At 36.4% G+C, this 12,099-nt stretch overlaps 1 protein-coding gene across 1 annotated transcript in view; it reads right to left on the reverse strand.

Annotated features, from left to right (window-relative positions):
• TRPC5 (transient receptor potential cation channel, subfamily C, member 5) overlaps positions 1-12,099 on the reverse strand; it is a 120,000-nt gene that overhangs the window by 52,486 nt on the left and 55,415 nt on the right. The window lies entirely within an intron of this gene.

Consider the following 12,099-nt stretch of genomic DNA (forward strand, 5'->3'; position numbering starts at 1 on the left):
GGGGCTAACATTACAATATTGTATACTAACCCAGATGGGATTTTACTTAAAGGCAATGTACAAAGTGTGAGCGATTAATAATTAAGGAATCATCAGCATTGCAAGTCACCCTCCAGCTGCTACTTCCTGGTAAGTGACTCAATAGGGAGCTCAACTGTCAACTACGATTTTAAATACTTCTTACATTTGACTACTCCAGCTTCCCGTGGGACAAGTTAAACAGAGCTGCACTATAGAGCTTACTAGTACAAAGGAAATAAACCTCTTCCATCATTTACCCAACACCCGAGCTACACTAGACCAACTTTACTGTTAGCATATCCAGAACAGTCACTAGTTTCCCACCCATTTTTCTCCTCCTTGAGCAAACAGCCGGACTACATCTCCCAGTCTTTCTTACAGTGAGGAATGACCGCATGACTAAGTTCTTGCTGGTGGAATGTAAAGAGAAATGATGTGTGGCATTTTCAGGCCTGGCCTATAGAAGCCTCCCATGTATGCTCCTCCACATTCTTTTCCCTTTCTGGCTGACTGGGATGTGGTAATCCAGGGTGACCTAGGGGCTTCTATCAGCCCATGTCCCTCAATAACTACGTGGAGGAGAACTATCCCGCTGACCAAGAATACCCATCTTGAACTGTTCCATGACTAGAAAAGTTTTATTGTGTTTGGGCCATTATATATTTTGGGGCCTAGCCTGCCCTAAAGCAGTTTACCATTATACAACTCTCAAAAAAAAAAAAAAAAAAAAAAACTCTAAAATGTTTTCATTTAGAAAACATGATCTCATTTCCTCCAAAGATGGGCACATCCCCATTATGTATTCATATCTCCTTTCCACACATTCACACACAAAGAGACAAAATCCTATAGTCCTTTTCTACTGTTCTTGCCATAACAGTGGGATGAAAAAGGCTGGGATGAAAAAGTCCAAGAAAATACAGAAAAGGTGAAGGGTAAAGCAAGACTTCTGGATGCAATGGAAAAATCACTGGGAGCTCAAAGTTTAGTGAGGGAGACAGATCTATAAAAAGAGTTATACAACTGTATAGTAAGGGCACTGAAAGAGATATGAACAAGGCATAATAGAAACAAAAAGGAGGGGATATTTGGACTTCTCAGTGAAAGCTTCCTGGAGGAGATGATACCTGAGTGGAGTATTAAAGGAAGTGAAGAAGATGGCTAGGTGCAGGGGAGGAGAGTGAAAGGGAGTAAACAGCCAAAGCATACGACTAAAGGCATAGCGGTAAAAAAGAACATGACTCGTGTGGGGACCTGGAGGAGCCTGGGGTGGCTGCAGATTGAACTGAGAGGCTGCGAATGGTAAGAGATGAGACTGGAGAGGCAGGCAGGGGTTAGAGTAGATCAGAATAATAGTCTTTGGCCATTATAAATAATATGGACTCATTTTAAGAGCAATGGGGAGCCATAAGCAGAGTGTGTGTGTGTGTGTGTGTGTGTGTGTGTGTGCGCGCGCACGTGTGCGCACATGTGTAGAGCAGTATAACAGAGTGGTTAAGACTGTAGACTCTGGGGCTAAATTACATTGGTTCAAATCCTGGCTCTGTCACTTACTAGCTGTGTAACTTTGTAGAAGTTATTTAACCTCTCTGTTCTTCAATATCTTCATCTAAAGAATGGAGACAATAACAACATGTACCTTATAGGGTTGCTGTGAGCATTAAGATTACTACATATAGGGCCGAGCCCGTGGCGCACTCGGGAGAGTGCGGCGCTGGGAGCGTGGTAGCGCTCCCGCCGCGGGTTCGGATCCTATATAGGGATGACTGGTGCGCTCACAGCGCTCACTGGCTGAGCGCAGTGCGGCCGGTCTCAAAAAGGACAAAAAAAAAGATTACTACATATAAAGCACTTAGAACTGTGCCCACCACATAGTACAGACTCATTAAATCTTAGCTGCATACATTCTTATGCATGTGATAGAATTAGATTTAGACATTAGAAAGATCCTCCTTGTTATAGAGTAGAAGAAGATGGATGGTGGCAGAGGGTGGGCAGAATTAGAGGCAGGAAGACCAGTTAGAAAGCTGTTGTTCATCTTGAACAAAATGATGGCAACTTAGACTGTATTAGTCCATTTATGTTGCTTATAACAAAATACATGGAACTGGGCAATTTATTAAAAAATGAAATTTATTGCTTACAGTTTTGGAGGCTGGAAAGTCCAAAGTCCAGGGAACACATCTGGTGAGGGTCTTCTTGGTGGTGGCTTTACAGCAATGCAAGGGTCTCACATGGCAGAAAATGGTGGAGCAGAGAGAGAGAGAGACGCTCATGCGCCCTCCTTTTGAAGCCCTCAGAACCATGCCCATCACCACCATTATTAATCCATTTACTGTGGTATGGCCCCATAATCCAATCACCTCTTCAAGGCCCCACCTTTCAATTATCATAATAGGATTTCCCACCCTCTTTACCCTGTCACAGTGGGGACTAAGTTTTGGGGGGACATCAATCCACAGGATAGACTAAGGAAATGGTGATGGAAATGGAGAGAGATGGTCAGATTCAAAATATAGTGAGGAGGTAGAATTGGCAGAACCTGGTGATGGATGAGAAGTGGAGTAATAGACGGAGTGTGAGAGTAAAGGGGAGAAGAGCCTTCTCATTCTGGTGAATTGGTGATGGTAGTGCCATTAACTGAGAGAAACACTGAAGATGAAACAGGTTTATGGAGATGCATGCATTTTTAGGCCTGTTGAACTAGATTTGTCTGTGGAACATCTAAACAGACATTGTTGTTGAACTACTCAACTCAGCTGTTGCAGTGCAAACTCAGCCATAGATAATATGTAAATGAATGGGTTTGTCTGTGTGTCAGTAAAACTTTATTTACAAAAACAGGCAGCAAATTGTAGTTTGGCAATCCCTATTCTATGGTATTGCTCCATGCTGCTGCCAGAAACAGATATTTGGAGCTCTTCAGCAATGGTCTTTATGATCTACTGGGACTTCCCCTTGGGTATCCCCAAGAACTCCAACCCCAGAAATCACCTTCCTCTAAGGCGATTTTTACCTAGTGACACTGAATTCTTTATTTTAAAAAATTTTGAACACATAGTACCTCCTCTTCTATTTTTAGGAATAAGTTTTAACAAGTGTTAAATATCTCAATTCTCAAAAACAATAAGATTTTTTAAAAATAAGATTTGATCCAGAAACAAGTCATACGTAGTTATATATTGTTTTCATCTTTACTCATTTCCATTATTTGTCAATTTATCTTTGATGCAATCTGGGAACAATTAAGCAGTCACTGGATACCTGTTTTAGAATCTCAAGAAACTATTATCCACCACAGGAATCTAATGGTGTATATATATATATATTTGGTGTATATCTATCTATCTATCTATCTATCTATCTATCTATCTATATATATTTGCATATATTTAAAATTTTAGAAGAGAATAAGTAATAAACTATTCTAGTTACTTTATACCAAATATTTAGATACCTAGTCAAAATAGTAAGGATTAAGATCTTTCTCCAGTTGAACTGTTGACTATATAAAAGCTATTTTCAGCACTTTCTTTTGAGGATTAAAAATGCTTTATTTCCCTGCTGGCTAAAAGGAGGAATTACACATTACAAGTAAGTCCTTTATAAGTGAATTTAATTCCTTAAGAGAACAGCCATAAAAATGTATTTTTAAAAATTTCTCTTAAAAAACTGAAAACAATCTTTCTCTTTAAAACCTATGGCATTAATCCCTTTTTGAAAGGGCATCAAGTTCATGATCTACACATGCATAAATAAGGAACTGAATGTCTTAATAGAATTTGGCAAGCCAGAAGAATGGCCTAAAATAAGTAAATAAATAAATAAAAAAGAAGAGAGTACATATCTTCTAAGTATGAACATATAATTCTATAGGCCAATGCAGCAAATAGTGCTCCACGGAGGGAATGCAGGGAAGAGGAAAGTAGCCTGTTCCTATGTACATTTTCTTGGTATTCTGGTTGTCTTTCAACAACAGAGAAATATTAGTTTTATTATTATAAAGCCATTAATTGCCCGCTGTAGAGCAATGTCAAAAAAAATCTTTTAATAATGTAACTTACATATAAAATTAATTTAATAATTAAATCTAACTGCAAAGGAGTCTTCAATGATTCCTAAGTTCAAGGGAGTATAATGTTAATATAATTAAGAACTTTGATGGGTGCTTCTATATTTCAGGATATTTCATCTTATTTTCTTCTCTTTAAATAAGTTGTACCAAAATTATTTGGTTTCCTCTATTTTCCTCACTTCATTTTATTTTATGATATCTATATATATAGAGAGAGGGAGGTATGTTAAGATTCCGTTATTAAAAATGTAATTGAGGCTATATATGACCTATTAATCTATAGTATAGCATTGTTAATCTTTGACCTGCTATATTAATTCCTTTGGTGAATAAATGTCAAAGGTCATTTCTTCATAAAAGGATTTTAGTAAGAGGACCAGCAATAAGGAGAGAGATTCCTAGTGCACCCCCCCTCAAACAAAAGATTATGTCAATCAGTAGTTCAGAGCAGTTATGTAAAATATGAAACTACATAATTTACAGCTGCAATTTTCATACTAAAAGCAGTTAAAAACTTAGAGTAATTAAAGATTTTCTGTTTTGGTTAAACAGGTCAACTAATAAAACTGATAGAGATCACTGTGAGAACTTAGGTATACCTAGTTAGAGCAGAACAAAAATGTTCATAATTTTTAGAAAGTTGTAGTTGCTAACTAGCAGTATAAATAGTGTCCAAAATTTGGTGGCTGGCCATGGTTTTAATTTTTTTCAAGTTATTTCTACAGCAGACATATTTTTGATGTCTACCCACCCCTGAGTTCAGCAATTATACTTTTAGACTGAAAGATTATATGCCCTTAATAGCAACACATACAAAGCTACAAAATGTCATCTATACAGAGATTAAAAATGATTTTTAAAAATATTCTTTATCAATTTTTGATTGGATGGTTTTATTGGGGTATATATTTCAAACCTTTCAGCCAACTGGCTTTTATATTTTTTATTTTTATTTTTATTTATTTATTTATTTTCTTATTTTAACTTCTCAATATACATTGTAGTTGATTTTCGTGACCCTTTACCCGTTCCTCTTTCCCTCCTCCTTCTCCCCCATCATATCTGTTCACTTGTCTTAACAACTTCAAGGAATTGCTGTGATTGTTGTGTCTTCCTCCCCCCCTTATTTGTTTGTGTTTATTTATTTTTAGCTCCCACAAATAAGTGAGAACATGTGGTATTTCTCTTTCTGTGCCTGACTTATTTCACTTAATATAACTTTCTTTAAGTACATCCATGTTGTTGAGAATGGTAGTATTTCATTCTTTTTTATAGCAGAGTAGTATTCCACTGTGTAGATATACCACAGTTTCCTTATCCACTCATCTGATGATGGACATTTGGGCTGGTTCCAACTCTGGGCTATTGTAAATAGTGCTGGAATAAATATCGGAGTACAGGTATCCCTTTGGCATGATGATATCCATTCCTCTGGGTATATTCCCAGCAGTGGAATAGCTGGGTCATAAGGTAGATCTATCTCTAATTGTTTGCGGAACCTCCATACCATTTTCCATAAAGGCTGCACCATTCTGCAGTCTCACCAACAGTGTATGAGAGTTCCTTTTACTCCGCAACCTCTCCAGCACTTATCATTCTCAGCCTTTTGGATATTGGCCATCCTGAGTGGAGTAAGATGGTATCTCATAGTGGTCTTGATTTGCATTTCCCAGGTGCTGAGTGATGTTGAGCATTTTTTCATGTGTCTGTTGGTCATTCATATATCTTCCTTTGAGAAATGCCTATTCAGCTCCTTTGCCCATTTTTAATTGGGTTATTTTTTTTTTTTTTGCTGTAAAGCTGTTTGAGTTCCTTGTATATTCTGGATATTAATCCTTTGTCAGATATATATTTTGCAAATATTTTCTCCCACTCTATTGGTTGTCTTTTCACTCTGCTGATTGTTTCTTTTGCTGTGGAGAAGCTTTTTAGTTGGATATAATCCCATTTGTTTATTTTTCCTTTGGTTGCCTGTGCTTTTGGGGTCCTATTCATGAAGTCTGTACCCACTCCTACTTCCTGGAGTGTTTCACCTATGTTTTCTTTAAGGAGTTTTATTGTTTCAGGATGTATATTTAATCCTTTAATCCATTTTGAGTCGATTTTGGTATATGGTGAGAGGTATGGGTCTAGTTTCATTCTCCTACATATGAATATCCAGTTTTCCCAGCGCCATTTGCTGAAGAGGCAGTCTCTTCTCCAGTGTCTAGACTTGATGCCCTTGTCAAAGATCAGATGGCTGTAGGTGTATGGGTTGATTTCTGGATTCTCTGTTTTATTCCTTTGATGTATGTGTTTGTTTTTATGCCAATACCATGCTATTTTGGTTATTATAGCTTTGTAGTATAGTTTAAAGTCAGGTAGTGTTATGCCTCCAGCTTCATTTTTTTTTGCTCAGGATTGTTTTGGCTATGCGTGGTCTTTTGTTATTCCATATAAATGTCTGGATAATTTTTTTCCTTTTCTGAGAAAAATGTCATTGGAATTTTGATGGGGATTGCATTGAATCTGTAAATCACTTTGAGTAATATGGACATTTTCACAATGTTAATTCTTCTGATCCAAGAGTACACGATACCCTTCCATCTTCTTGTGCCCTCTGGCTTTTATTTTTAATCCTAAATTGATTAATATATTTGCTGAAGGATATTTCAAAAAGAGTGCAACAATAAGGCATTAGTAAAAATAACATTGTAGTAGAAACAGATTTTGCATATGTGAAAAGGTAATTTATAAAATACATTAATCACTTTTTAAAAAGAGAACCTACTTGTAGTATCATTAACTTATATGGTACTGAGAATTGGACCTTTCAACAATTTTTTTTCTATAGAAAAATTTCATCTTGCTGTTAAGCAAAGTCTTTTCAACAGGAAAGCAAAACAGAACAATCCCTCCAGGAAAAACTATATGGTTGTATGAGACAAATAAGCAAACATACCACTTTATTGTGTATTTTTGCCTAAATTTTAAAATAAAAATGTCCACACTGTTTTGTTAAAACATTAAGCCTCTGTCAAAAATGTATTTCTTATTTTAGGGTATGGGATTGAAGAGCAAGATGATACTTACAAGTAAAGAAAATTTATAAGAAAAAACTTGACGAAAGTTTTTCAATTAAAGTAATATTGAAACTTGAGTTAAACATAACAAAAGAAACGATTGCAAACAAAAACGTTTATGGATTTTCCAAACATAAATAAATGAAATAGTGTTTAGGTGGTAGGGCTCATGCTGATGGCTAGCAGGAAGTAACAGAGTGTAATCTACTTGGAAAAAATCTTTAATGTACAAATAACAAACCCAAGTTATGGACTGCAGCAATTTAATCATCACTGCCACTTTTCTTACTTCCAAAATAAAGCTTTGATTAAACCATTCATACTCTATATCACTCATACTTTTACTTCAGATTGAGGAGCTATATACAACAAATGAATTTATTTTCATCATACGGATAACATATTGTACCTCTCTGCCAATATTACTCGAAAACCTTGCATGTCAAAACAATTTGACAGTAGACATAAACAATCGAATAAATACACAATTATCTTTCATTATAGTCTTTTAAAGAAGCATGTTAATTCATGCTGTTAGCCTGCTTAGGATCATGTTGCATAGAATCCAAATATTAACAGTTGGGGTGAGTTTCAAAGTAATGTTGGATCCCTCATTTTATTTATAATCCCAGTATAATTGATAAGTTCATTTCATAGGCTCTATCAAGCATTAATCATTGAGTGGCAGGAGTTAATGAAAACTTTTCTTGTTGCAACGTCCATTGCCGGCAACCAATGTCCCAAAACCACCAAGGAAGGCATTGTTATTGCACAATACATGAGGACCTGGAACATTTCCAAAAGCTTAAAAAAAATAAAAATAGAAAATGGAATTATATTTGACATTTCCTGACATCTGCATTAATACTGTATGACTAATAAAAGCATGTCAGTAGCTTGGACTGAACCAGCGATCAACATGAGCCAGAATGCACACGAGTAAAAATGCAATAAAAGGAAGTAGTCTTCATTGCCTATAGGTCACTTCCAGTCAAAGGTTAAAGTTCAAAGACTGAATGATCAAAGTGCTCATTTTCTCAGTAGGACTATTTTCTGTTAGGAAGACGATAACAGTGGCATCAACAAGTATCACCATGATACCACCATTTTGTTTTCTTTGGATTCTTGTTACATGTTTGCACACAAAAAGAATTATCTGGTGGTCGACTCTTTTCTTTGCAGCTAGAAAGCATGCTAATAATGCTAAGACAAACTGATTGGACTGAGAGCGCTGGGGACCAGTCTTCTGGTAGAATGGATAAACAGATATGACCATTGCTATAAACATGAGGATGAACGGGAATATTTACACTAGTAAACATGACCTGAGGAGAGTCAAAAGGATATCGACTACTAAACTTAAATAGAAGTTGAAATTTTTCCCCTTCATATAAGGTACCTGGTGCACGTTCCATGTTTACAATCCACTGTGTAATTGAATTTTGAAAACTCATTTCATTTAAAGTCATCCCAGGAGGTGGGTCATTTTGCAAAGCTAACAGTTCTTTTTGCAGTCATTTCTGCATTGATGCCATGATCGGTGAAGCTTCTTTTAATAGTGGATGTTACTATCCAAACTTTACCTTCAGTGTCTCTTCCCTGATTTACTTTTTTGTTTCTTAATTTTTGGTAGCTGGCTGGTACAGGGATTGAACCCTGGACATTGGTGTTATCAGCACCATGTGCTAACCAACTGAGCTAACCAGCCATCCCTGCTCTGATTTTTGATTTGGCTCAAGATGGGCAATTTAAAGTTGGACAGGCTTTTATCTTCTATTTTTATATCTGACAGAAGTAGTGTAGGGTGGTGTGGATTCTGGCAGAACAAAGTGCAATCATGATATGATAAATGAAATTTTATTAAACTACCATGTCTAATCTAAAAACATCTGTGAGCTTTGAAAGCACAATTTTGATCCCTGCTTGTGTACTGAAGTTTAAATTTGACAGGTTATTTAATCAATCTCTAGTTGATTCTAAGAATGCCTCAGAAAGAGAAATTGCAGGAAAAACCAGTGTGTGTATGTGCTGGATGCCTGATTGCAATAAAAGCCAAACTGTACAGAATCTAGAAGCAGTAGTATTTTATTTTGATGAAGTTCAACTTATGTTTTCTTTTGTTGATTATGCTGTTGCTGTCATATCTAAGAAACCATCGCCCAATCCAAGGCTACAGAAATGTATACCTATGTTTTCTTCTCAGAGTTTGATAGCTTTAGCTCTTATATTTAAGTCTTTGATTCAATTTGAATTAATTTTTGCATATTGGGTGAGGTAGGGGTCCAATTTCATTCATCTGCATGTGGATATCCATTTGTCCCAACATCATTTTGTGAAAAGACTATTTCCCTGTTAAATTGTTTTGGCACCCTTGTCAAAAATAAATAACCATAAATGTAAAGAATTTATTTCTGGGATCTTAATTCTATCCCATTTATCAATGTCTGTCTTTATGCCAGTTATCACACTGTCTTGATTATGGTGGCTTTGTAGGATGTTTTGAAATTGGGGAGCATGAGTCTTCCAAATTTGTTCTTTTTTCAAAATGGTTTTGGATATTCTACCTCCATTGCATTTCCATATACATTTTACAATGAGCTTATCAGCTTATGGAAAAAAAAAAAAAGAAACCTGAGGCTTTGATAAGGATTGCATTAAATCTGTAGATCAATTGGGGGATATTGCCATTTTAATAATACTAAGTCTTCTAGTTCATAAACATGGAATGTCTTTCCATTTATTTAAGTCTTCTTTAGTTTCTTTCAGCAATGAAGCTTTCAGTGTACAGGTCTTATACTTCTTTTGTTAAACTTATTCTTTAGTATTTTATTCTTTTTGATGCTGTTGTAAATGGAATTGTGTTCTTAATTTCATTTTTTGATTGTTCATTGCTAGTGTATAGAAACTGTTCAAAGACAAAATTACAAGTTTAGTTATAGGTCTAATTGGCTTTTATTCAAGATTTATGAATCTGGGTAGCCTCCATTCTACAAAATAGAATAAGAGCTTTCACTGGGCAATAGCAGAATAGTGGGTTTTCTAAGGTGGGAACAAGGAAACAGAATAGAAAAAAAACTCATTGGTTAATATCAGACTAATTCAGGTTACTTTTTTTTCGTAAAGTTTAAAGCAAAGGAGACTTCCTTATTACACTAACTCAGGTAGACTGGAATCTCCCATTTTCAGGAGAAACTAGTCTGTTTTGGAATCTAATTGCTTCCTTAAAGTTTCAGTTTGATTACGTGGCATTCAGCATGAATGCTTCTATTTTGGTTTAGTTTGGTCCGAGCACAGGAACTCAGTTCAAAACAATGGTCTGTCATCATTTTTGTTTAACAAAGCACAATTAATTTTGTGTATTGCTCTTATATCTTGCAACCTCACTAAACTCATTTATTAGCCCTAATAGTATTTTTTTTTGCTACAACATGAGGTTTATTTTTTAATTTTAATTTTTTTCTTTTTAATTTACTTATTTATTATTATTATTATTATTATTATTTACATTCTAAGATATTGTGGAGCAGTTGTGGAGGAGGGGGAGAGGGAAAATGGGAGGGAGATAGGGTGAGAGGAGGATAAAGGAGAGAGGGTGGAGCATGGTCAAGGCCCAAGGCACCCCTCTCCTTTCAGCAGGGGAGCCCATGGGGCTTCTGGCAGAGGATTGATGATCATTGCTGGGCTGGATGCAGATGTTGGGGGTGTGTGGCTGATGCCCTTGGTGCCCCTCCACCTCAACTCAGGAGCCCAGGGTGCTTCCAGCGGCAGCTTGGTGATCATCACTGGGCTGGATGTGGATGTAAGAGTTTTTTGTTGTTGATTCCTTAGGATTTTTCTCTATGCAAGATCATGTCATCGATGGACAAAGATAGTTTTAATTCTTCCCTTCCAAACTGGATGTCTATGATTTCTTTTTCTTACCAAATTGACCTGGCTAGGATCTCCAGCACAATGACGAATAGATGTGGCAAAAGTGGACATTCTTGTCTTGTTCCTGATCTTTGGGGGGGAAGCTTTTAGTTGGTAGTTCTCTAAGTGTGATGCTAGCTATGGGTTTTTCATAGATGGCCTTTATCAGGTTGAGGAAGTTTTCTTCTATTCCCAGTTTTCTGAGTATTTTTATTATGAAAGCTGGTTGGATGTTGTCAAATGCTCTTTCTGTGTCAACTGAAATGATCATGTGTGGTTTTTTTCCTTCTTCCCATTAATGTAATGTATTACGTTAATTGATTTTGTTATGTTGAACTGCCTTCACATTCCTAGGATTCCACGTGGTCATGGTGTAAGATCCATTTTATATGTTGCTGGAATCAGACTGCTTTTTGTTTAGCCTATTGTTTGCCCCAACTGTTATCCACTGCCTCAGGAAGCCTTGATTTGCTTCAATTGCTGCTGATTTTTTTAAATAAATGCTTTTCTAGAGAGTTGCCTGATAGCTCATGTAACAATTCTCTGGGGATGGGTCTATTTGGGGTGCTCCAAATCCAGTCTGCTCCCCTCCAATGTGTGCCAGGCTGCTGCTTTTCACAGCTGCTGTAGTTCCAAGGCTGTTGGTTTTCAATGCTACTTTGTAGCTGGGTAAAGCAAGATGAGAATAGAGCAAGTTAAAATACCATAAAACTTGCTGTTCTTACTGAAATTCAGCTGTTTTACTTGAATTAAGGCTCCTCTGATTGTTGTAAACTTTTGGTTAATTTCCAGAGCTGTGAAGAAATTAATTTTGCAAACTTTTCTAATGTCCTGTTGCTTTTCTGAAAAAGTGGATTTTCCGAAGCCCTTACTCCACCATTCTGGAAATGCTTCTCTTTGTGACTTTTTAACTTTTCATGGGAAGTGATGTTGTATTTGTTTAGTGCAAATGATAGAAGCCTTGTCCAATTTTCCTTCTCAGGGGCTTAAAAAAATACAAAGTTTGGGCCGGCCCAGTGGCGCACTGCTACA

Source organism: Galeopterus variegatus, unplaced genomic scaffold (assembly GCF_000696425.1).
Source record: "Galeopterus variegatus unplaced genomic scaffold, G_variegatus-3.0.2 Scaffold1599, whole genome shotgun sequence".
Taxonomy (NCBI): domain Eukaryota; kingdom Metazoa; phylum Chordata; class Mammalia; order Dermoptera; family Cynocephalidae; genus Galeopterus; species Galeopterus variegatus.